The sequence below is a fragment of the Struthio camelus genome, chromosome 19, assembly GCF_040807025.1.
Source record: "Struthio camelus isolate bStrCam1 chromosome 19, bStrCam1.hap1, whole genome shotgun sequence".
Taxonomy (NCBI): Eukaryota; Metazoa; Chordata; class Aves; order Struthioniformes; family Struthionidae; genus Struthio; species Struthio camelus.
This window is the reverse complement of record NC_090960.1, coordinates 1,715,800-1,741,517: the sequence shown is the minus strand read 5'-3', so window position 1 is coordinate 1,741,517 and position 25,718 is coordinate 1,715,800. Positions and strand designations below refer to the sequence as shown.

At 62.0% G+C, this 25,718-nt stretch overlaps 1 long non-coding RNA gene across 1 annotated transcript; it reads left to right on the top strand.

The window, feature by feature from the left end:
• Positions 1-300: 300 nt before the first annotated feature.
• Positions 301-3,844, top strand: LOC138061637 (uncharacterized). Its single transcript, XR_011135549.1, has 4 exons — positions 301-756; positions 1,691-1,838; positions 2,976-3,083; positions 3,599-3,844. It is a non-coding gene; the product is annotated as an uncharacterized lncRNA (long non-coding RNA).
• The last annotated feature ends 21,874 nt before the right edge of the window (positions 3,845-25,718 follow it).

The window sequence follows — 25,718 nt, the reverse complement described above, 5'->3', positions numbered from 1 at the left end:
TGATGGGCGGTCGTGGGGGCTCCAGGTCTTTGCCGTCAGGACCTCCCTGCGCTGCCGGGCGGGAGACGCTCCAGGACCCTCGAGGGGGAGGCGAGGGGGCGCTTGTGGGAAGCCCACGCGTTTGTTTATTTTCATGCCACAGCCTCCCCAGAGACCGCAACCAACTTCTGCTTAAAAGCGCAGCAAGCCGAGCCGCGGCTGGTCCCCGAGCCCTGGGCTCCCAGGCTCGGCCCCCCGGCGTGCTTATCTTCCGCCTGCTGCCTCAGCTGGAAGCATGTTTGACCTCGCCGGCCTGGGAACAGCTCCGGGGGGCCGGGCGGCGCGCCGGAAAGGGGGTTTCCCAGCTCCGCCGGGGCTTCGGGAAGGCTGTGTTTCGCCAGGAGGCTCCGCCGTCCCTGGCTGGCGCGGGGGGACGGTTGGGCCTCTCCGCCGCGGAGGCGCCACCGGGACCAGGCTTTCCGCGGGGAGCGCGGGGCTGCCGGCCCGGGGCAGCTCGCACGCTGCCGCTAGGAAACGCTCCGCAGGGAAAACGCTGCGTCCGAGCGCCCCGAAGCCCCTGGCTCCTCTCCGAGCCACCCAGCGTTGAGGGCGGTTGCGAGCGCCCGGAGGCTTTCCCAGCCTGCTCGCCGGGAGCAGCAGCAGGCGCTCAGGGCGTCCGGACAGGAGGTGCCCCCTCTGCACCCCGTTTTTAACCTTCCTCTAAGCCGAACCGAGGTCTGGAGGAGCCGTGGGGCCCTGCCCAGGCATCGCCGGGCTGTGGGTGCTGCTCTCTGCTGGGCGATACTGGGAGCTGCTGGGGGCTGCTGGGGGATGCCGGGAGCTGCTGGGTGGTGCTGGGAGATGTTGGGTGATGCTGGGAGATGTTGGGCAATGCTGGGAGGTGCTGGGAGATGCAGGGGGCTGCTAGATGTTGCTGGGCGATGCTGGGAACTGCTGGGCAATGCTGGGAGCTGCTGGGAGCCACTGGGCGATACTGGGAGCTGCTGGGCAACGCTGGGAGCTGCACCGCAGCCCGGCGGCGCCAGCGCTGGCAGCGGGGCAGGCAGCGAGCAGCCGCGTCTCGCCGGCGTTCGTGGCGCTCGCCTCTCCAACGGTGCCCCAGCGATGCCAAAGCACTTTCAGCAAAATGGAGTTCAGGAGGCCAAAGCTAAATTGCTTCCCTGGAATAAAAGAGGGTTCTTTAATTCCCTTTATATAAAACCGCATTAAAGGTTCCCTTGTTCTTGTTGCTTAAGAAACGCAGTCCCTTTCCCCCCATCTTCTGCTCCGCGCTCCTCCGCAAGCCTTTTGAGGAGGCCAGTTTGTGCTTAACCTCCGTTTTCCCAGGCAATTGAGCAGCTTCATTTGGGGGGATGTAGTGAGCTGCAGCGGGGAGGGAGGCATGAGGGGGCACACGGCAAGCGCGCGTCTCTGGCTCCTGCCCCGCTCGCTCCCTCCATCTCCCTGGCTCCTAGTGATGGTTTAATTTTCCTCGGGGCTAGGGGGGAGAAGAAAAGCGCTAGATAATTGTAGCGGAATGGGATGATAAGTAATGTTTGGTATCCTTTTTACAACCATTCCCCAGGGGCCCATTATGGTAATTTTTCTTCTATAACTGGCAAATTGTATAACAAGTCAGATGATAAACTAGCAAGCCAGGCAGAAATTTGCATTTTAATACAACTGTCTAAATCATTTCTCCACATAACAGGCTGGACAGGACACCTCAGCCGTCTCCGCCGCGCTGGGTGTTGCGGAGGGGTCAGGGCCGGGTGTTGCTGCCGGCCGCTCCGCGCCATGCCCCGACGGCCTCCCCGCACGGCCGCGGCCGGCCCTGGGCGCAAAGGAGGATGCTCTGGGTGAGTTTTACTTCCTTCTTCGCCGTCCCCAGCATAAAGACTCCGTGGGAAAGTTCCCGTTATTGCCCCGGGGATGTCCAAGTGCCCCAAGCGAGCCGGGCACGTTGCACGGCCGTGTCGCCATGCAGCTTTTCGCTCCCGCTCAGCCTGGTTATTCCCACCTCCCCGGGGCTGCACTGGAGGAAAAACCCAGCCAGAAACCCCGTGGGAAAAACAGCCCAAAGAGGCAGCGGGAGGCAAGGGCTGGGCCGGGGCCGCGGGACTCCCGGGCTCCCCGGCCGGCTTGGCCCCTCCGCCGCCCCCCCGGCCCCGTTAGCGCCTGCAGTAAAGGGCTGTTAACGATTCACTCAATACAATTTTGATAGTGAAAAGCCAGCCTCTCCTGACAGGTTTATAAATAGCTGCTTTGAATGCAATTTGAAGTTTTGATTAAAAAGCGAAAAGAGAAAAAAAAAAAAGAAGGAAGAAGGAAAAAAAAGCCCACGGAGACGCTATCGGGCATCCGCCCGCGGCTGCCGCCGGGGCTCGGCCATTCGGCCGTCCCGTCCCGCGCTCCCCCCCGAAGGCCGGCGCGTGCGGAGCTGGAGCATCCCGCGAGGCGGCAGGCGTTGGGGCGGAGACGTCTATCAGTCTCTGCTCCACGTGGGACTCCTAATTAAGACTTTATAAACACTCGGCCAGCACAGAAAACTGCCACCGCATTAGCAAGGCAAATAGCACCTAAATTAAGTTATTTTCCTGCCTTGTTTAAGGCCACTTTTTAATTCGGCAGCTGCAGAGACGTGGTGTAAGCGGTTCATTAGGGCTCTTCCCTGGAAGGGCCGTTTGCCTGCCGCCCTCCTCGCTCCCTGCCAGTCCCACCGCTGGCCTGGGCGGCTCTGCCCCAGCGTCAGCGCAGCTCGGCTCCCGCCTCGGCTGCCCAGCGCGGCGGCCGCGGCCGTCCAGCCTCCGGTTTGCTCCCGCGACGCGCGGCACCCCCGCGGGAGGTGAATCCGCAATCACCGCAACGGTGCAAACAGCGTTTCAAACGAAAAGAGAGAGAAAAAAAAAAAGGAACCGAATAGATTCTGCACCTAAATTTTTTACAATGGGAAATATGTTTTCGAACAAAGCCTCAAGAATTGGTGTTTTCCCCAGGGAGAGACAGGCACCGAGCTGCTGCAGAGACATGATTAAATCCTCGTGCGTGCGGAGAAACCGCTCGCAGCCCCGGGAGCTGCAGGAGGAGCCGCTGCTCCGCTCCCGGTGGGGGTCTCAGCCCAGGGGGTCCTAGCTCTTGGGGGGTCTCAGCTCAGGAGGTCCCAGTCCAGGGGGTCCCAGCCCTTGGGGGGGTCTCAGCTCAGGAGGTCCCAGCCCAGGGGGTCCCAGCCCTTGGGGGGAGTCTCAACTCAGGGGGTCCCAGCCCAGGGGGTCCCAGCCAAGGGGCATCGCAGCCTGGGGGGATCCCAGCCCTTGGGGGGGGTCCCAGCTCTTGGGGGTCCCAGCCTGGGGGGATCCCAGCCCTTGGGGGGGGGTCCCAGCCCTGGGGGGGGTCCCAGCCCTGGGGGGCCCCATCCCTGGGGGGGTCCGAGGAGGGGTCCCGGAGGAGGGTCCCAGCCCTCGGAGGGGTCTCAGCCCTGCCGCTGCCCTTGCCCATCCCCGCTCCCAGCAAAGCCAGGGCCACGCAGCACGTTGCAATGCCGTCACCCTTCCAAGGACATTAAACCAGGTGCCACCATCTTCCAGCTCGAGCGTGAGTGACACCCGCTTTTTCCCCACAGGTTTGCAACGCGGAGCAGATGGTCGGGCTGCTGGACCCGAGTCAGCACTGCTCCGCGGCGTTTAGCTGAGCCGGGCATCGAGCGCGGCCCGGCGACAGCAAGAAAGCCGTATTCCCCCTTGGTCTGCTGGGATATTTATTAGCTCGCAGTTAAAAGGCAGCCGGGCTCTGCCAGCTGTCAGCGCGCTTGTCAAATCCCCTGAAATCCAGAAAAAAACCTGGTGTGCTCTGATATCGCCAAAGCTTCAGGTGGGGTTTTGTTTCATCCTGAGGCTTACGGGACGCGCGGACAATTACCGGTGACAACGTTTGTGCCGCCGCATTATTTATAATGGAAGAAGATGGGGCCGAAAGCCAGCCGCGGCAGCGGGGGCCGCTTGCCAGGCGCGGGGACGTGTCCCGCGTGCCGCAGGCGCCGAGCGGCCGCCGGCCGGGGCAGGCAGCTGCGGAGCGCCGCGCGTCGCCTCCCGGGATAGATAGGGCCAACGCCGCCGGGCGGGCGCGAAGCGGGGCTCGGCAGGGACGGAGCTGCCGAGGGACGCCGTGAGCCGGTCGCCGGGGGTCTCGGGAGGAGGATGACCCGCGGCGCCGGACCGGAGGTCGTCCGGCACGCTCGGGCGAGCACCGCTCAGCCCGGGAGCTCGCGCTCAGCCAGCTCCTCGCTTCCTCTACAGCGAGAGGAAGAAACGGCGTTTTAGTGCTGCCGACTTTATTCCCTCGGATCACAGGTTAAGTGTTATGGAGTTGGCGGCGGTGGTAAAAGAGGTGTATATAGCTGTAAAAGCATTTATTCCCACGCTCCGGACCTCATTCCCTCCAGCGCCTGGAGCTCGGCCCCGATATAAGCAGCCGTGGCTGCAACGTGCCTGGTGTCAGGATGCCGCTGGGGCGGCACCGGCACCGCCGTGCCTCCCGCGCCGGGGAGCTCGCCGGGGGAGCAGGCAGGAACCATCCTGCAGGCTGTCCTTTCGCCGTTCTTAAAAAAAATAATAATAAAAGTAGCTGCTATTGAATTTTGCCAGGGCGGAAAGCCAAGGCGGAACGTGGGGTGCGGGAGGGCGATGTGCCCTGCCGGGGCGCAGGCACGGGGGGCTGCGCCCGCGCCGCTGTCCCCACCGCCTTCCCGGGCACTCGGCCTGCGCAGCCTGGAGAAACAGTTCTCGAGCCGATAAAAAAGTCTAGCACAGGGTAAAACAGGCGACAAGGGATTGGGGAACTTCACGTGAGAGTCCTGAGATACATATAATTTATCTGTCAGCTGCTAGCACCATGCACGTCCCTGTAAAATCGCACACACAATAGTGTTTTCAAGAAAGAGTAGCTTGATGTAGACTTCATAAAAGCTCTGCTTGCAGCTGATTAGCTGCATTAAAGTGTTTGCCATTAACCATCTCCCTTCCAACAAAATGTTTGGTGCCGACATGGAGACAGCCGGTATCCGAGGTGGGCAGAGTTAAGGTGACGGCCGCTGCAGCTTTCCCAGGGAGAAGCTGCTGGGGGGCCGGAGGAGGCTCCTGGAGCCGTCCTGCCCCTCGCTGCCGCGTGTGCAGCCGGGGCCCCGCTCCGGACCGGCCCCGCAGCGCGGACGCGATGGAGCAGGCTGGTCCGTCCTGGCGACCCGGATCCCCCACGGAGCCCGCCTCGTTTCCCATCCAGATTTGAGCTTCTCCTTGCAGCTCTCGGAGCCCTCCGAGCCTCTTGCAGGGCCGCCAACCCCGTGCCGGCTGCTTCCCGCCAGCCGCTTTCGTCTCCGTCGGCACGGCTGCCGAGGTGCACGGCGGGGGGACGTGGCCCCGGGCCAGCGCCCGGACAGCGAGTCGCACACGCTTTCGGCAAGAGCCGCGGGGTGTTTTGCGGCACGGCGAAGGCGACGAGCCCTGCTGCTCCACCGGAGCCCGTCGGGCCCCCAGACGGGAGGGAGCCGGGCTGGCGCACTGGGGACGGATGTGTCCCGAGGCCGGGCTTGGCTCCGGGGCTGCCGCGCTCCTGAGCAACTGCTCCAGCGTGAAAGCGCCAGAGGGATGGGCAAGCGTTATCCAGGGCCCCCGGGGAGCACGGGTAATGAAAGAGGAATCCATAAGTAATTGCATTCTAATTAATTAAGGATGATGGATAGAGAGGACCTGGCGACTCCGTGCAACTCGCACAGGCGGCAAAGGACCTCGCTCCTGCCACCATCAAATCGATTTGCTGGTTTGGAAAAAGAAAGAAAGGGAACGTAACCTTATAGCGCTTACAGCCCTGCAGGTGCCATCACGCTGCTGCGGCTCCCCGGCTGCCCGCCCGATCGGCCGGGGGTCCCGGGGCCCCCGCTCGCTGCCGGCCCCGACGCGCCGGTCGCGCGTCCGAGCAGAGCTGGGGGCAGTTTGCAAGCTCGCAGAGCAGCGTCCGATGCTCCAGGCTCCGCGCGGGCTGTTGTCGCCTTGCCTGGGAGACTAGTTAAGCCGAGCGCGAGAGCTGGAGCACCCTGCCTCGGAGGAGGTGGATGGCTCGAGCCCGGCTCCGCTCGCCGAGGGGGGCTGCAGCACAAGTCAACTCCCTGCCATTATATTGCAGTGCGGAGCGGCGCCGAATCGTTCTTTGCCATTACATTAATGGCATCGCCGTGTCTATATTCTTTAAGTAATTGGCAGCTTTTTCTAGGTCTCATCCTCCATTTGCTTTCACAGGACATTAGAAGCCAGTGTGCGCAATAGCTTCGCAAAGGCTCATTCCCAGGTTAAGTAGAGCCGGGCGGGAAAGCAGGCGCTAATAAGGCGATGGGACAAAAGGAGGGAGGGAAGCAGCAGGGCTGCTGCCTTCCCTGGCGGGGAGCAACGCGACGGCCCGGGGCAGCGTTCGGCTCCAGCGTGCCCGGACAAGGGCAGCTCTTTGGGAGCAGCTCCCTGGGGGTGCAGGGGCAGGCAGCGACACGCAGGGTTTGCACGTTTGCTCCCATCCAGACGCGGCGTCGGGTGCGGGGCTGGGGCGTTATCCCCCCTTCGGCCGCCCGTGCCAGCCCGGCGCGGGGCAGAGCCGTCCCCCGACGCGCTCCCCAGCCCCGGCCCCGTCCAGCGACCGACCGCGCACCCCTCCGGCGGGCGAGGGTCCGGCAGCCCCCGACTTCATCAGTAAGATAACGATGAGTCATTTAACCGTGAACTCCAGGCGGGAAGCGGATGACCCACGGGCGTCTCGGTTAAGGATGCAGACGCCAGCCCGACCTGCGGCTGCTGCTCGCCCGGGCTGCCGGACCCCCCCCGCGCCCATCCCCGTGCTCCAGCTTCCTTCCCTTGCCGTCACCTCGGGCCGTCAGCAGCCCAGGCGAGGCGATGCGCTCTTTAAGGAAAAGTATATTTTCGGAAAATTGTCAGCATCTCTCTAATGAAAAGATAAAATGAGTCAGAGCGCGAGGAACCACGCGCTAATTCATCCCGCGCACGTTGGGCACCGGGCCAAGAAGACCCTCTCGCCGCAGCGATAAGATTTCATTAAAAAATGTTTTATTTCAGCTTTTTCTGTAACGCTCGCTAATTGGACAAAGAGGCTGAAAAGTTGCGAGTGGAGAAGCTGCTCTCGCGCCCGCTTCCCGCGCTGCCTCCCTCCCGCGCCCCGTCCACCACTTCCACGCGCCGTCTCTAGATTTTAACGCAAAATTATTTTATCACCCACTGAAGTAAAAAAAGAAAATGCCCAAGTAGTCGTTTATTAACAGCTGTAAGTATCATTAGGCCTGGAGATGTGGTGAAATACAGATTACGCCGGGAAGAACCAAGTAGCCGAGTGCCATTTCTCCTGTTCAGCATGTCATTACACATCCCATCGTGGCATATCACAGCGATGATTAGTAGCATCAAATGACTTCTGAAAAATGATTATGTGCCATTAAAAACATTAGTCTGTCTGAAACCAGCACAAACAAATGGCCGTGCTGGGGATGAGTCATTAGTTCTGGAGCTGGATGATGTGACAGGAATCCCGGGAAGCGCCGGGGAACTGGGGCGCGCGGCGGTGGGGACACGCGGGGCCGCGGCCGGCGGGAGGGAGCCCTTTCCCAGGGGCAGCAGCCGGGAAATGCCGGAGCCCCCGATGGGGGAGCCCGCGGGAGAGCCCTGTCCCGACCCGCAGGTGCAGGGGATGCCCCCACCACGTCACCCCGCTTCTGCTCTCCCGCAGGTCCCAGCCGCGGGCGCCCCCGGCTCTGCCCCCAGCTCGCCCCGCGCCGGTCCCTGCCCCTCGCCGGCTGCAGCTCCGAAAGGTGCCCCAGGAGCATCCACGCCCTGGCACCAACCTGGTGCACCCCAGCTCCCCAGCTCCATCACCCCAACCCTATCACCCCAGCCCCATTGCTCCAAACCCATCGCCTGACCTCATCACCCAAATCCATCACCCCTGCTCCGTTGCCCTAAACCTATTGCCGCAAACCCATCTCCCTGACCCCATCATCTCAACCCCATCACCCCAGCTTCGGTGCCCTGACCCCACCACCCAAATCCATCACCCCAGCTCCACCACCCCAAACCCATTGTCCTGGCTCCATCATCTCAACCCTGACATCCCAGCTCCATCACTCCAGGCCTTTCACCCAGCTCCATCATCTCAACGCCATCACCCCAGCTCCATCACTCCTGCCCCTTGGCCCCACTCCACCAACGCAACCCCACCATCCCCGGCCCCATCACCCCGGCCCTCTCCGCCCGCCCGCAGCCATGCCCGCGCCATGCCAACCTGCTGCTGGCACTCCGCTCCCTGCTGTTTCCACTTTAAGAAGACATAAATCCAGTTAATGCATCCAAAGAAGAAAAATCAAAATGTCACATCTGTGGAGACGGTTCAATTGAAGGGGTATTGATTGTCACAGAGAATATTCTCACTTTATTCACCTACTTAGTCCCTTCCCCTAGGCACATATGAATTCATCAAATATTGTCACACCACATAATAATACTTGTTCCCGGGTGTTGTTGCAGCAGCTCAGACTTTGTCCTGCCTTCCTGGGCAAGTAGGAATTTAGGAGAGAAAGGCTTTGCTTGCAGAACGAATGCGTGACGGCTGCCGAGGTGCGAGTTAACCGTCTCGCGGCAGGGTCGCCGGGCTCCGGCGCTTGCCCGCGACGCCACCGGGCTGGCTGCGTGCCTTTCCCGGCCCCGGGAGCAGCAAGTGAAACGCACAGCCAAGGAGGACAGAAATTCACCCAGTGCAACCATGTGCAGGACTGTTTTTGCTTTGTTTCAATTCATTTGGCTTTTTAGTGAAAGGCTGGAAAAGAAGTTGGGTAGAAAAAGCCATTTTCCCTTTGTTTGCAGCCTTTTATTGACACTTCTTCGCCGCCTTTCTGCAGCCCCCAGGAGCTCCTGGGTGCCGAGGAGCGCCGGGAGGCAGCGCCAGGCTCTCGGCTTTCTTCCTCCTTTTGTGTGGGGGGAAACAGGGTGGAGAAGGAGAAAAGAGAAACCACAATGGGTGATTTGAAAAAAGAAAGCAAGCCGACAGCGTTTCTCGGGAGGAAAGTAGACGTTTCCTCCCAAACCAGCCCAGCTGCTGGGCCGCGGTGCTGGTCCCATGTGCAGTGCCCAGCGCGGCCCTGAGAAGGGGAAGGAGCACAGGATGGCCCCAAAGACCCTCGGCCTCCGCCGCCTCCTCCCCCCGGCACGGGGCACCCGAGCCATGTGCGGGTGCTACCACCAAGGGCAGCTAATTCCTCTCAGGTACAGTGATGGTGCTAATTGCCTTTCTCCATTAAGAAAGGCTGGAGCAGAGGCTGTGTGGGGGGGTAGTATAATTGCTGAAGGGTTGTACTGGGGCTCCCTGCTGGGTGCTGGGGCTGTGTGGGGGCAGGCAGGACATGTGATGGCGGAGCTGTGGGCTCAGAGGACGCAAGATCCCATGGAGCAGGTGGGATGGCGGAGCTGTGGCCTCGGAGGATGCAAGATCCCATGGAGCAGGTGGGATGGTGAAGCTGTGGGCTCGGAGGACGCAAGATCCTGCGAAGCAAGTGGGATGGCGGAGCTGTGGGCTCGGAGGATGCAAGATCCCATGGAGCAGGTGGGATGGTGGAGCTGTGGGCTCGGAGGACGCAAGATCCCATGGAGCAGGTGGGATGGCGGAGCTGTGGGCTCGGAGGACGCAAGATCCCGCGGAGCAGGTGGGATGGCGGAGCTGTGGGCTCGGAGGACGCAAGATCCCATGGAGCAAAGGTGCTGGGTTATCCTATTACGTTGCTCTGCCCCTGCTGGGGATGCAACAGCCTTCTGTGGGCTCCCGAAGGCTGGTGACCCACAGGGATGTGCCGTGAGGTGTAGCTGTCCCCGGGCACAAGGCTCCTCTGTGCATGCTCCTTTTGGACCGTGTGGATGGCAGAAGGGACCAGCCATCCACTTTGGGCTGAAATAAAGTGAAAGCACACGCTGGTGCCTCAGAGCTGCGTTAGCTTTGCATTATTTGTGTGTTAATCTGATTCTATGTAATGATTTAATCTGTTAATGGCCCCTGATTCAATCTGCTCCTCTTGTTTAATCTCCTTTTGTCATTCGCACCTGACTCGCTGGTTTATCTGGCTGCCTCCTGGCAGCGCGGGGTCAGGCTGGCGGCTCCCGGCCCGCAGCTGCGGTGGGAGGACGCGGGGCTTCGGCGGGCCGAGGCTGCGCAGGAGGCAGCGGGTGCCGAGCCCCGGGCAGCCCGGAGCCGGGCGCTGGGAGGGGGGGCCCTCGCAGCTGCCCTGGGAGCGCGGTCAGAGCAGGACACTGGGTCTGGGGACCTGCCCCCAGCCTGCGCTGAGCACCTGGGGCAGGTCCCTGCCCTGCTGCTGCCCCCAGGCTGCTGCCCTCCTGCAGGAGCCGAAGTTGCACCTGGGTGTGGGTGACAGGGGGTTTGCACCCCTGAAACGTGGGCAGGGGCAGCACTGCGCCGTGTCCCCCGCAGCCCCCGAGCGGGCGGAGGGGAGCAGCCCTGGGCGTTCAGCTCAGCTGGTCCAGGCAGAGGCTTATTGGATTCGTGCAGGTGCTTTGCATCATGTCTGATTTATAATTCATAGCCTGGGTTACAGCATGACTTCAGCCTGCCCGGGTTGGTGTAACTTAGACCCAGGGAAGGGAAAACACTGCAAATGTTTCCCTGACGTCGAAGGAGGGGAAGCAGGTTCCTCCCGCGGAGCCAGCGGGAGCCTGACGCTCAGCAGAGATGAGGAGAGGGGCTGCCCGGGGGACCCCCGCAGGGGATGGGAGCAGGATGGGGACACGGAGAGCGTCTGTGCATGGGGACACCTCCAACCCAGTGCTGTGGCTCTGAGCGCTGCCCCTCTGCCGTGGGAAGGGCCGGTCTTGCTGTGTTGCTGCCTGTGCGTCCAAGGCAAAACTGATTCAGGCAGCTCCTGCCCTCCGGACACGGAGGCACGGGCTCGGGTACCGGCTCTCCCGGAGCATCGCTGCATGTCCCCATCCCATGTCCCCCATCCCGCCTCCCCCAAGGCCGTGCTGGAGAGGCTCCGTGGCCACATTATCATTCCTCGCCCGGCACCGTCCTCGCCGCCGACCTCCTCCTTCCCCGGGGCACCTGCAGGCGCCGGTGGAGGCAGCGCTGATTTATAGGCAGGAGAGGAGCAGTCGAGGCCCTGGCCCCTGCGGACGCCGCCGCGTCGCCTCTGCTGCATTTTGACCAGGAAGGCGAGCGGCAGCTGCGTGACGGCGGCAGAGCTGGTCCCAGCCGGGCACAGGGGCTGGTGGTGCTCAGAAGAGGGATGTCTCCAGTTTTGGGGAGCTCAAGGCACAGGAGATGCTTCCGCTAACCAGGAGCGGTGCCTGCCGAGCGGCCGGGAGGGCATAACCCTCACGGGGCAAGGGCGAAGGGAACCCTCCGGCCCCCTACGCGTCCGGGAACCGGACGGGCACAGGCAGGGTGGGCAGCCGGGGGTCAGCGCCAAGGGCAGGAGCTTGGAGGAGTCTGCTCGCTGGGTGCAGGCAGCCCGTCCTGCCCGCGCAGGGATGCCCACTGTGCCAGCGGCATCCGGCCCGTGGAGGCTGGATCCCTCCGGATGCAAAGCAAACATCCCCCCGGGGCGAACACGGCACCCGCAGCAGGTCGTCGGGTCTGGCACCGGTTCCTGGGGCTAAGGCAGGCGCAAGGAGCCCCCCGGGTGCCCCTGCCCTGCTCCCGCCAGCACCGAGCCTGGATCGCAATTACCGCCCTTCACCTGGGCTCTTCCCGGCTCCTCTCGCCTGACTTGAAATGATTTTTGGAGGCAGTTGGTGGCGAGGGAGTACAGCTGCCGCTAAGTTATCCAAACGATTTATCTTAAGATTCATACAGAATTCATTGTGCAGGGAGCCTGGGCAATGTCGGCTTTTAATATTCATGCGGATTTGGAGGCAGCGTTAATCACAGGCTCTGACAATTTGCACTTCCCTTAATTGTCCATGCAGCCGGCGCTGCCCGGCCTCGCCCCCCCCCTCGCCCTGCTCCTCCGGGGGGATGTTTGCAGGGTGCCGGCGCTCTGGCTGGCTGGGGGGCCGTCTGCCCCGCGCGATGCCGGCTGCTCGGCCGGCGGCAGGAGGAAGGGTGCCGCGCTGGAGCCGGCACGCGCTCCCGCCTGCCCCGGGGCTGGCGCTGCTCCGGCCGAGGGGACCGGCCACCGCGCCGGGGCAGGCGCTGCCCCCAGTGCCTGTGCGCCAGGATTCATGGATTTGCAGCAGGAAGCTCGCTGCAGCGCAGAGGAGGTCAGGGCTGCGGGACCTCCCTGGCTTGGACAGCCTCTCCACTGTGTTGCATGTGCTGAGCAGCCCCGGTCTCAGCCCCGACCCTGCTCAGAGTGGAGCAACTTCGGCTGCCGCCGGGACGCCCCGGCCCTGCGCTCCCCACCGCGTGGCACACAGCTCGTCCATGCAGCGGCAGCGCTCGGCTCTCGCGGGCGTCCTGCTGGGCTGCGGGCTGCTACCAGCCCGGCGTTACCTGTCACCGCTGTCACTCTGCTCCATCCCGCCAGCTGCCACCGAGCGGGGCCTGAATACCAATGAGGCGCGCAGAGCCGCGGGCGGCGCCTCTGCTGAGACCCCTCCAACTCGTGACAGCCAGCAAGGCGGGACGCAGACCTGACGGCTGCAGAGCACGTGTGGTGGGGGCAGCCTCCCGCTCCCCCCCCCCACCCCGTGCAGGACCCCGCTTGCACCCCAAAGCTGCCCCCGCTGACGCCCCGTCGCTCAGCTCCGCAGAGCCGCTCGCGGGGCGCAAAAACTGGCTACAGAGCCAAAAAGCCGTGGTCCGGTGGCGGCGCCGTGTGCTACGCGGGGCGCCCGGCCGTGTCGCGGGGGCGGCCGCTGGCCGCGCGCCGTCGCCTGCGTTTCTCAGCTCTCCTCCTGCGCTACTTGTCCTTATGAGAGCTACATATTTTGATGAAGGTTTCACCAAAAAAAAAAAAAAAACAAAACCCCCAGGTGGTGATGGGGGGCGGCAGGAGGAGATGGTGGTGTCGCAGACGACATTCCCATCAGCCAGCCTCTCCGCGCGGGCTCTGCTGCAGCCGCGGCTGAAAATTATGCGGAAGCGGGAGGGAGGCAAATTACCATAATCTTCCTCCGCAGGATGACACCCGGTCGGAGCGGCGCGGCGCGGGGTGGCAGGGAGCCCGGCGGGCCCTCGCCCGGTGCAGAGCGGAGCGGGACCCCCACCCCGAGCCGGCGCGAAGCCGCCCTCCTCTTCCTCCTGCCGGCGGGGGGGGCGGGCAGGCGGCGCTGCTCCTTCGGCAGACCCCCGAGGGGGGCCGGGGCTGCTTGGAGAGCGGCTCCGAGGAGGGGGTTTTGGAAGCGTCCCCCGCTCGGGGCCCCGGCTGTGCAAGCAGACGCCTGCGCGGGACGTGCGTGTGCGTCCGTGTGCAAGCACCCCCCGCCCCATCCCGCCGCTCCTCGTTAGCCCCTCGCCCACCACTCCTCGTTAGCCGCTTCCCACCAGGAAGGGTTTCTCGCCGGGCATCGCCGGCCGGGAAGCAGCGGCGGGATGCAGGCGCCAGCCGCGGGTCGGCTTCCCCCGTGCCCACCGCTCTGCCTGTGCTGGGACACCCAGCCAGAGAGCGCAGCCGGCTCCGCGCCCCGATGCCAGCAGCGGGGACGACCCCGGGGCCGCCGGCCACTCCGGGGTGCACGGTGGCATTGCAAGGCGGTGGCGGTAACTCGGACCCCAGAGCCGAGCTGCATCCCTGGAGCAGGCGACGGCCCCGTGGCCGGGGAGCGCCGGGCGCTGCTCCCGCCTGCACCGCCTTCACCCTGAACCGCTGAGACCGGGGCAATTCATGACACCGATGGCCCGATGCAGCAGTAGGCTAGACCAGGCGGGCAGCTGGACTTATCTGCAGGAGCGATGCAACGGACCGAACCTGCTCCGCTCGGGCCTCTCCCAGCCCCTCTAAGTGCCTAAAAGGGAAAAACCGGAGAGCCGCTTGGCAGCCAGACGCTCATCCCGGCTCCTCCGGCGCCGGGGCCGCGGCGAGCCGGGCCGCCTTTACGCCGCTGCCGCTCGGAGCAGGATCCGGCCCCCAGCCTGGCCCTCACTCAAAAAAACATTCAAGAGCTTCAAACGGCTCCCGATGCCTGCGGGAAAACTTTCGGCCGCGTTTGTTCTCCTCGTATCGCGCAGAGGAAGGGCTCCTGCTCCAGCCGCGCTGGTGACTGCACCCGGGAGCACAAGCAAGACCGCGCGGTTTTTCCCCATCCTTGTTCTCCCTCCCCCCTCCCCAAAATCCGCTCTCACTTTCAGGACATTTACATGAAAACCGGGTCTTTTGTTTCTTAGGGTTTCATCTGCTTTCTGCTGCCTGTTCCCCACCTAGAGTCTGAGTCTTCCTTTGTCCTCGGCAAATAAAGAACAAAAGGGGAAGAGACAGGAAATATGATCTCGCCTCCAAATGGGTTCTCCCCCCCCCCCCCCAGTGGTCCAGGGAGGCGCTTTAAGGGCCGGGCGAGGGGCACGGGCTGCCATCAGGAGCCAACTGATCGCCTCTCGCTGCCGCGGCCCTTCTCTTTGGGAGACAGGAAAGCAAGAAAGAATGAGAAGGAGGGAAAAAAAAAGAAAGAAAATACCGAGTGATTGGGAATAGTTTTCAGTCCCTGATAATAATAAACGCATTCAGCAAATTGCACTCTCGCTCGGAGCAGGTAATCTTGATGCGAGGCCTTTCTTCTCTGCACCAGGGGGGAAAAACTGGCGTAAACAGGGGGAAAAAATCAATTTCTGCTGCACTTTGTTCCCTGAATAAGGGAATCTCCTCCGAACCTGTCTTTTCATGCCTCCTGCTAACTCGGCCAATTTCCCAGCTCAGCCGCCCCACGTCGCCTTCCAGGGCAAACGCATTTACACAGCAAAGCTGCATCGGGCGCGCACGTGTCCGGCATGCACACGTCGGGCGGGCGCGTTTTGGGCGTGCAGGTCCGAGGCTTGCAGGTCTCAGGCATGCACTTCGGGCAGGCGCATCTCGGGGACGCGGGTCTGGGGCACGAGCGCAGCCCGGGGCACCGCTGCCCGGGGGGCTCGCAGCCGGGCGACGCAGATACGAAGCGGGGCTTCCCCAAGCAGCTGCCTGCGATGGCCGGGGTGGGACCACGCAGCCTCCGGGGGCGCATCCCGCCGCAAGCCGAACCAGCACGTCTGCTTGCGTGCGGCGAGCGTGTCACCTTGGAGGAGGAGAGGCAATGCCTCCCAGCGTGAAACGCCGCGAGACCCAGGCGCCGGGGCTTTTCCTTGCTGGTTTTCGCGGGCCGGCTCACCCTGCAGCCCCCCCGCGCGCGAGGGACGGTACCCGGCCGTGCAGGAGCATCCTCTCGTCCTCCAGAGAGGATGGCTTATATCCCGCTTTCGGGGCAACGCTCGGAGCCGCGGGTGCCGCACCGGGCCCAAGGCGTCCCCAGTCCGCGGTGGGTGGCGGGGATGCCCTGCAGCTGGCAACGATAAGCAGCAGTTTCCCTTCCCGCAATAGCAGCGCTCTCCCTCCACCGGGAAAAATGGCTTGCAGCTACCTTAAGGACAGTATAATCATGCCTAATAAAAATACGCCTGCCCTTGGGTGTGTAAACACAGCTTGGAGCGAGCGCCCCTGCGGCTGCCGTCCCGGCCGGCGGCCAGGCAGAGCGCCGGGGCCGGCGAGCCGCGCTGACCGACGGAGCCTGCAGCGGATTATCTTTGGCTGCTGCTTAATTTTGACTCAGACCTTTGAAAAGGCGAAGAGAGAAAAATCACATCGGCTTTTTCTTCTTTCCTTTTTTTTTCTTTCTTTCTTTTTTTTCCCCCGGTTATTATTTCCCCTCCCTTCCCCAAAGCCCTGGGCGCTGCGGCCGCTGATAAGACGCTCTCCTCTAATCGCCGGACGACACCCGCGCGTCGCCGGCTGCGGACGCCGCGCTTCGGCCGGCGGCTGCAAACAAACCGCCGCGTGACGGCTGCTCTGATCTGCGCCGGGGCCGGGGCCCTGCGGCGCCCGGGCCGTTTCGGGAGCCTGCGAGGCCGGGGCAGGAGGAGGAGGAGGAGGAAGGCTGCTGGGAGCACTGTGCGTTACCCCGCGCCGGGGGCACCGGGGGACCCGCGGCGGCTTGCGGCACGCGAGCCCGGCGTGCCGCGTGCCGCAACACCCCCCGGTTCTGGCACGGCGCTTCCCCAGCACAACCAGAATGAGTTTTTAATATAAAACTGCTAGCCAGAGGGCGAATTAAGGATGCTAATTTAATTTCCTTAGACAGAGCAGGGCGGACGGCGGGAGGCAGGGAGGAAACGTGTTTGATGTGTTTTAAAAGCTGCAGTTTCAGAACGCGGTGGGTTTTTCCTTTTTTTTTTTTTTCTTTTTTTTTTAATTTAAATCTGCTTGTAAAAGATCCCATCTTTGAGGAGCTAATGACTCTCATGAATTATTTTTGTTGATTTATACACCCACTCTGCCTTTCAATAATATTAATAAAGTCAGAGTGAAGCGTTTCCCGGACAGGCATCGCCCCGCGCGGCTGCTTCCCGGGCCGGAAAGCGGCCGGCGCTCCCGCTCTCGCTCCAGCTCCCGCCGCCGCCGCCGCCGCCCTGGCCCGGGAACGGTCCCCGCTCCCCTCCGAACCCCGCGGCATCAGTATTCTGCATCGATCCCGTAATGGGCACTTTTCATGCCGATTTGGTTTTATTATTGTGCCAAGGAGCTTGCTTAATTCTCTGCTGTCTTTCTTCGGCGCTGTTGATTTACACTGTTAGTGTTTTAATTATACAATTCAGCACTCCTTAAAACATGAAAAACCGCTCGACTTTTGAAGCAATTAAAAAGCAGCAGAGTAGATCAGCCGATGTGAGATGAGATAAGTAAATCAAACGATTAAAAAACTCTTGGCGGGGGCGAGGGGGGGGGAAGCATCCCACCCGAAAAGCCTCCGCTCCCCTCTCGCCTCCGCCAGGGCGCTGGGAGCAGCCCGGGGACGGGGCCGCGGGGTCTCTCTGCCTTGCGGAGCCGCCGGGACGCAGCGGGACCACGCGGGACCGAGCGGCGCTGCCGAGGCGAGACCCGTCGCTGCAAGACGGAGACTCCCAAGGGTGACGAGTTTGCAAGGTCTCAGCCCCCCTCCGCACCCCGCGAGGCCGGCGGATGCCCAACGGCTTGCGGGGCGCCCGCCCTCGCGCTCCGCTGCAGCCGGGCCGGCGGGGCCGGCGCTGGGACGTGCCCATGGGAGCCCGGGGGGACGCGCGTGCCAGCGCCCCACGCGCGGCCGGAGGGACACTGCAGCCGGCGGCCCCGTGCCCAGCTCCCCCGAGTCCAGGGGCGCTGCCCCCCCTGCGGAGCTGCAACCCCTCCACGAGGAATTCCCAGCTATTTGAAGTACAATAACGAGAAAATTCAAGGCAATCTCGCCATAAATTGCACCTAATTGCACTGTCGATGGGGACGACTGCAGCTGGGGAGAGCCATGCTCGGTGCGGGGGCCAGCGGGCAGGGTGGGCAAACGCGCCCGGGCGCAGGCGGCGGGCAGGCGGGTGTGCAAACGCACGCGCAGCAGCTGTGTCGGTGTGCAAATGCCCGTGCAGCAGCCATGCAGGTTTGCAAATACACATGCAACAGCCGTATGGGTGTGCAAATGCACGTGCAATAGCCGTGTGGGTGTGCAAACGCACGCGCAGGCAGCGGTGTGAGTGTGCAAGTGCACGCGCAGCAGCCGTGCGGGTTTGCAAACACACCTGCAGCAGCTGTATGGGTGTGCAAACGCATGCGCAGCAGCCGTGTAGGTGTGCAAACGCATGCGCAGGCAGTGATACAGGTGTGCAAATGCACGCGCAGGCAGCGGTGCGGGAGTGCAAGCGCACACGGGCAATAGTGCAGGCGTGCCAACGCGATCGCAGGCAGTTGTGCAGGTGTGCAAACGTGCACGCTGGCGGGTGGCTAAGAGGAGGGCCGAGGGGCTCCCAGGGCGCCGGCAGCGACCGGGGGTCCCGGGGGGAACGAGGGGCACCGGCACCGACCGGGGGTCCCAGCAGGGACCAAGGGACTCTGGCACGGACCAGGGATCCCAGTGGGGACCAAGGGGCTCCTGGACGCACACGCAGCCCCCAGGCCCCGCTGCCTGGCCGACCCCGCCGCTCCGACGCCGTCCCTCGGTGCCGGCAGGGAGAGGTGCCAGCGCCCGTCCCGCGCCCACGGCTGGCGGGGACGAGGCGGGATGGGGCCGGCGCGAGAGGGCCGGTGGTGGTGCCGGACAGGCGCAGGCACAGGCGCAGGGCCCTTTCCCCCAGCCCCCCAACCCCGAGGACCCTGCGGGGGATTTGGGTGGTTTGGGGGGTTTTGAGCATGGCTAAAGCTCTCTCTTGTGGCAAAGCCGGTCCATTGCACACCGCCCACGCCGCGCCGCAGCGCTCCTGGAGGTGGCCAGGCCCAGGCCGGGGCCCCCAAAACGGGAGAAGGAGGCCTGGAACAGCCCATCCCCGTGGCCTCGCTCCTGCTCCACAGCGGGGCCGGCGCAGTCGCGGGGCCGGCGGGCGGCCGACCCTCACTGGAGGGGCCGTCCCTCCACCCTGCTCAGCTGGCCGCGCTGCCCCAGCCATGCAGACCCTTTTCGCCGGGTCCAGGCCTGCCAAGGGGCATCGCCACGGGTGCCGGGAGTGGCCCCAGCGGGCAGGGGAAGGGGAGTGAGAGCTCTTCGTAGGTGAAGGGCACACCCCAGGTACATGCAGCATGCCAACAGAGCATGAGGCAGCGGGTGGCGGGCCGTGGCAGAGCAATGCCACGCGGCCCCCATCACAGAGACAACCTTCCACCTGGTGACAGGGTGCAGATGGCCGGGGGTGCTATGCCAGAATAGCAGGCAAGCAGGAAACAGGCGTGCTGTCCGTTGCCTGCTCTGGCACAACCGCCCTGGCCGCCCGCAGCGCGGGCACCTGAGACCCCGCCAACTCATCACAGGGCAAGCACAAACCCCGCCTGCCAACGGTCGCAATCTCCTCTGGCTGTTTCTGTCCCTCCGCCCGAGCCGTAGCGGCGGGCCGGGTGGGGGGGGTGTTAAAGTACCCGGATGGGGAAGTGCGCTCTTTTTTCTGTTGTCAGAGCAGTGGCCGCCGCGGTAGGTGCCGGGGGGGGGCGGGATCTGCCGCCATCCGCGGCGGGGGCGGCCCCGGGGCGGCCCGATGGCGATGAGATGGGGGGCGCGGGGCGGCCCGATGGCGGCGGGGGCGGCGGGGCCGGGGCCGGGGCCGGGGCCGGGGCGACCGTTGAGCCGCGGCGGGGCGGCGCTGACGCCATCTTGGTTTGTGTCGGCCGCAGGTTGGAGCGTCCTGAAGCCGGGCCGGAACCATGGTGAGGGGTCACCGGGGGGGACCCGGCCCGAGGGGGCTCCGGGAGGGGGGGGGCAATGCGGGGGGACCCGGCCCGAGGGGGCTCCGGGAGGGGGGGGGGCAATGCGGGGGGATCCGGCCCGAGGGGGCTCGGGGGGGGGGCAATGCGGGGGGACCCGGCCCGAGGGGGCTCCGGGAGGGGGGGGGGCCAATGCGAGGGGACCCGGCCCGAGGGGGCTCCGGGAGGGGGGGGCCAATGCGAGGGGACCCGGCCCGAGGGGGCTCCGGGAGGGGGGGGCCAATGCGGGGGGACCCGGCCCGAGGGGGCTCCGGGAGGTGGGGGGGCCATGTGGGGGGGCCCGGCCCGAGGGGGCTCTGGGGGGGGGGGGCAATGCAGGGGGGGACCCAGCCCGAGGGGGCAGCAATGGGGGGAGAAACGTGGGGGGGGAGCACAGGCACAGCATGGGGGTCTGTCCCTGCTCTTGTCCTTGAAGCCGGGGGGGGGGGGTTCCCCATTCCCTGCTTTGTGGCCCCCTGGATGAGGGGGGTGTTCTCTGGCCACCTGGCTGCTGGGGGGCCCTGGGTTGTGCTGCAGGGGGGAGGGTCTGCTCGGCCCAGCTGCATGAGGGGGGGATAGGGACAAGCCAACTGGTACTTTGGGGCCGCCACAACCGGGGGGAGTTTTTTCGGCTGCGTGCGCCGAGCCCCCACTCTCTCGGGTGTGCTCATAGGGGCCTGTTCTGCCCCGGCCCCCTGGCCGCTAAGGAGCTGCGGAGGGCGCCAGGCACGAGGCCACGGTGTGAGGCGGGTGTGAGATCTCTGTTGTTCTCTGGGTGCTCAGTCTCTGTTTTACCTCGCAGCCTCGCAAAATTGAGGAGATTAAAGACTTCTTGCTGACGGCGAGGAGGAAGGATGCGAAGTGTGAGTGCGGCCGTTGCCGCCTGCCGCTTGCGGGGGGAGGCGAGGCGGGGATGTGGAGGGCGGGAGCAGCGCAGCGCGGGTAGCTGGGCAGCACCGTGGTTTGGAAGCGCTGGGGGCTGCCCGCTGCTGCGCCCTTCTCTGGGTGCGGTCTCAGATGTTTGAAGCTGGCCTTGCTGTGCGGGGAGCAAGCATCCTAGCCACCGGGAGGCTGTAATGTGGAGGCAAAGCTTCCCTGTGGGGGAAGGAGCAAGGGGCTTTTCACCAGCCCAGGCTGAGCACGGGTGTCTGCGTCTTGTGTTCGAGTGGCAGCCGATCAGAAACTATTTGCAAATATAACCGTGACTTTGTCTTGCTGTATTGTAGCCTGTCTGTAAAAGGCTACAAGATATGAGATGCTGTGGCGTTTTTAACAGAACGTGACAAATGAATCACATTTAAACTTGAGTTTTCTTTTGTTGAAAATACAAAGGCTATTATTAAAAACTAGAAGCGCCTTGTCTCTCTATTTAACAACATGTGCAGAGTTTTCGCTGTTCATTTGCTTATTTGGATTTAGCTGTCATGGGGATGAGGTGCTTGAAATATGGAAATGCTTTAAGTCACTGGTGTAGGTGAGAAAGGCATAGTTTGATACTGAAACACTGCTATAGCAGATGACAGCCCTTTAAAAAGCTTTTCTATACCTTTCAACCTGGATTTTACAGCAGCTCTAACAGCTTTTATAATGCTAAACTCCTGGGGCTCTGTACTCTGCAGTGGGAAAAGAGAAGAACTAGCCACGGCTCTGAAGCAAGCTGCTTAGCTAAATGGCTTTACATGGACGTAAAGGAGATCTAAAGCACCAGCTGTGGCCTTGCAGAGTTCTGTGTTGTATGGAAGACGCATTAAAAGCTCCAAGGCTGCTATTCATTTGCAAAATGTTATAATGGTGAATTGAAGCTCAGTGTGAATGGTCACACTCCACTGGAAAAGTGCGATGTGATAAACTCATGCTACCTGTCGTAAATTTTGGCTATAAAGGAAAAAAAGGCTTCCAAAATATAGCTGTTTGAGAAACCTGCATAGTGTCTCTGCAAGACGCTGGCTTTTGCTGTAGTTGTTAGTGACAACAGCAGTTCTCATGGTGTAGAAAAAATGCTTAGTTTGAATTTTCTTTAGTGCAAGTAGGCTAGGTAGGGCTCTGCTCTTCCTCCCTGGCTCGGGTGAAAGGAGGAAGAACTGGTGTGATGTGTGGGGTTCACCCTTCCTCAGAGACTGCTCCTGTCTGGACATGGCTTGTGAGAGGTCTTAGTGTGTGGGGTTGCTGCTGTCCTACTAACCTGTTCCTTAATCCTGCAGCTGTCAAGATCAAGAAGAACAAGGACAATGTGAAATTCAAGGTGCGCTGCAGCAGGTACCTGTACACCCTGGTCATTACAGACAAGGAGAAGGCTGAGAAGCTGAAGCAGTCCCTGCCCCCAGGTATCCACTGGCATGCAGGATGTCTCGGGGAGAGTTCTCGGGGGTTAGCCAGAAAGGACTTTACTGTGAATCCTTCCTGTGTTTGGTGTACCGGAGCCAGAGACAAATGTCTCGGTAGTTGCACCGTGTGAGAGCAGGAGGTAGTCTGAACTGAGGTGGACACCTGGGGAGCCTCCTCCCTGTGAAGGGGTCGGTGCCTGAGTGCTGGGGTCTGTATGGAGCTCCTGCTGTCCGGCAGCCTTGCCCCAGCACACATCATCTGCCCGTTCTGGATCACCTACATATTCGGGCTACTGCTTTGATTTGCTGCTTTTGCTGCTCTTTGTGCTTGAAACTGGTGCTACAGTCCGTTATTTGCCCAAGCAAACGCTGGTCTTGCCCCTCTGATTTTCTGATGTCAATATAATCAGTGCTCACAGGAAGCCGTAAGGCTCTGACCGCCTGTTCCACAGCTGTAGCTTGTCCAGGCAGGCAGGGAGACCTGCTGCAGGCCCTTTGCAGACCTTGTGATAAGCCTCAGCAGCCTGTCTCCAGGACAAGTGCAGATGTTCATCTCCCAGCCAGATGGGCAGGGGTAATGAGCAGGGTGTTTCAATCTGGTAAGTTGTCTTTCTCTCCTCTCTAGGTTTGGCTGTGAAGGAGCTGAAATGAACCATTCACACCTAGATATCTCCATGTTTAGTACAATAAACTGAACTGTTCTCAAGTGTCAGGTTTGTCTTTTCTGAATGGCATTGCACGGAAACCATTTATATTCCTCTAACTGCACTGAATGGGCTGGTTTCTACCACGCACAGCTTGGACCGGCTAAGAGCAGCTACCCTACCTGGCTTGCAGTTCTCGCTGGTTTTGGTCTGTGTCCCAATGAGAGCTTGCAGCTGAAGGGCACCCGAGGGGACAGAGACAGCCCCTCTGCATGTGTAAATGTAAGTTCTTGTCAGCTGCCAAATGGTCTGATTGCACATATCTGCAGCACCTAACATGTTTGGTCTCTTCAGCCCAGCCAGCTGGCAGCTCTTAGGCAAGCCTGCACATCAGAGCAGAAGACTGCTTAGCTCTAGGTTTTGCTAACATTAATGCTGGGAGAGCCCCCTAGCAGGGCTGCAAAAGGACGCTGAGGTACTGAGACTGGCAAAAAAGGGAAGAAGGTTTGTCTGCCTGGCCGCTGTGCCTGGGGATGTTCCTCAGCAGCTTCGCTCTGCAGAAGCAGCTGCAGTGTGTCCCTGCAAGAGGAGTGCTGAGACGTGTACAGTGCAGTGGCGCTTGTGCGTGAGGAGGCATGTGAGGACACCCCAGCAGGCCCTGGGGCTGTGGAAGTGGAGGCTGACAGTTCCTCTACCAGCTAGCTGGATTGTCTTGTTGGCTTGAAGGTTATCAGCTGCAGCGCAGCACCTGGAGCCCCTCGAGCTGGGGTGTGCTGGCTGAATATTCCCCTGTGAAAAGGATGGTTCCTCGGACTTGAAGTGGTCTCAAAGAGCTGCAGTCCTTGCCTCACGTCTTTGTTCCTGGTCAAAGCAGATCCGAGGAGGAAGGTACAAGCATCCCTTGAATTTGCAGCAGCTCCAAGGGACTGGTCTGCTTGCCCTGGGTGAGGGGGTGGGCTGCGTCTCCAGATGGTGATGGCAGTGCATGTGTGTGGTGTCATGCTCGAGCTCCAGGCCCCTTTGCTGCTGCCTGGGTTGCTCATTGCAGGGGGAGTGTTTGATGCCACCTGGCAGAGCAAGCAGGGTGCTGGGCCTTTTCACGCCCAAAAGGCAGGAGTGCTGAGGCTGGATGACTGTGCTCCCTCGAGCCCCAGCTCTAGTTGAGCTGTCACCATCCCTGCTGATGCTTGCCAGCATGGCTTGGTGTCTCGCTCAGCCTGGCAGGAGGAAGTGTGCGAGTGCAATTAGAGCTGGCAGCACCCTGCGTTTGGAGCCTGTCAGGGAGGTGGGTGCCAAGGGGCTCTCAGGCTTGTGCTAGGGGCAAGCCAGGGCCTAAATGACGGAGCTGGCTGTGGAACTGGCTCTGCAGCCTGTTTTGCCCATGTGCATCCCCCTTGGCAGTTGGGAAGGTGCCCTGAGGCAGTCCCTGCTTGGGGCCCAGCCTTGTCTGAATGCCTGTGATGGTGCTAGCAGGGGGCTTGAGGCAGAGGTGTCAGTGCACGGTCAGCTCCTGAACGTGCAGAAAGATGGAGCCGAACAGCCTTCTGCTGCCAAGGAGAGACAGGGCTCTGCACTGGCAGGGGGATGCTGAGCGTGCCCTGCTTCATAGCACCAGATGGAGATGGGTGCTCTGTGTGGCAGGTGCCTGGCAGGCTCCGAGGACTGGCGCAAGCGCTCTGCGCTGGGTGCCACAAGGTGGCACTGGGCAAGAATAAACTCCCTGATGCTTCAGGAGCTGGTCTGCGGGAGCTTGGGTCATCTTCCCCTAGCTATGGTGAGCAGGAGCTGGGGACTTGGCCAGCAGGACCAGAAACCTGGAGAGGAGCAAAAACTGATGCATCTTTCTGACTGAACCCTGATGCTCTTTAACAACCAAGAACGTCTCGGCTGTGCTGTCTGTGGGTCTGTAGTGAGTAGCGTGGGCCCCACCAGAGCTCCCGCAAACACACGAGGAAGCAGCATTTGCTGTGTTTCTGGGCGAGATGTGCTGCAACCCACCTCCCCCCCATACACACTCAGCCTGGACTCTGCACTGGGATCTCTGCAAGGTCTCCGAAGCAGCAACCACGTCTTTGCACCGTGGCCAGCTCTCCGGAGGGCTCCTAGTCGAGTCCGTCAGGCTGACGGCTGCGCTACGGGCCATGGGAAGGTTAAACTCTCCTCACCAGCCCTTGGCCCTGTGCCTGCTGTGCCCAGGGCTCGTGTCATGGAGCAGCCTTTACAGCAGAGAAGGAAAGGGTCTTGGTTTCCTCTGCTGAAAGATTCTTGCAGTAGAAAGGTTGCTGCCTATATAAAATCACTTTCCCCCCCCCCCTTCCTGTTCCTGATTTAGGTCCAACTTGCTGTAGCTGCTGTTGGAGTAATGGGTATTAATAACACATGCTTGAATGGAGAGCTATAAAGAGTAAACTTCATGACAGGGGACAGTATTTTGCCAAGGATTTATGGTGACAACATAAACCAGAGGAAAGGTAGACGTGTTCATCAGCTGAACCCCTGCAAGATGATGTATAGGTGCTAGTGGGTCTCCCGTGCAGATGCGGGGGATGCCTGCGACGTCCTGGCGCGAGCGGTGCTGCTCGCTGCCGGTGGTTTTTAGGCCTGCCGTGACGTTGTCCGTGCCCTGGCCGTGGTGTGGCTGCCCGGGAAGGGGGGCTCAGCCCTCCCTGATGAGGGATGTGGTGCACCTAGAGCAGCCCGGTGGTGGGAGCACAATGCCCCTGCAGTGGAGTGCAGTGACCTGTCCTGGGAGGGGGAGAATGGGGGTGTAATGCCCCTATAGCAGGGGGATGACAGGGTGTGGTTCCCCTATAGCAGGGGGATGCAGTGTCTCTGTAGTGGGGGTTGGTGGGAGTGCACTTATAGCAGGCTGCAATGACCTGCTACTGGAAGGGGGTAATGGGAGTGCGACACCCTTAGAGCAGGGTGCAGTGACCCTATACCAGGGAGGTAGCGGGAGTGCAAATCCCCTATAGCAGGGTGCAACAGCCATACAGCGGAAAGGTAATGGGGTGCAATGTCCTATTGCAGAGTGCAATGACCCAAAAGCTGGGGAGGTGACAGGGGTGTGGTGGTCCTATAGCAGGGTGCATTACCCCCATAGCGGGGGGAGGGGGCAGGGTGTGCAGTGCCCCTATAGCAGAGTGCAATAACCCTACAGCAGGGTGCAGTACCCCCATAGCAGGGTGGGGTGCGGTGCCCCTGTAGCAGAGTGCAATAACCCTATGGCAAGGTGCAGTACCCCCATAGCTGGGGGGGAGGTGCAGCACCCCTATAGCGGAGTGCAATAACCCTATGGCAGGATGCATTACCCCTATAGCGGGGGGGGGTACCCCTATAGCAGCGCGCAATAAC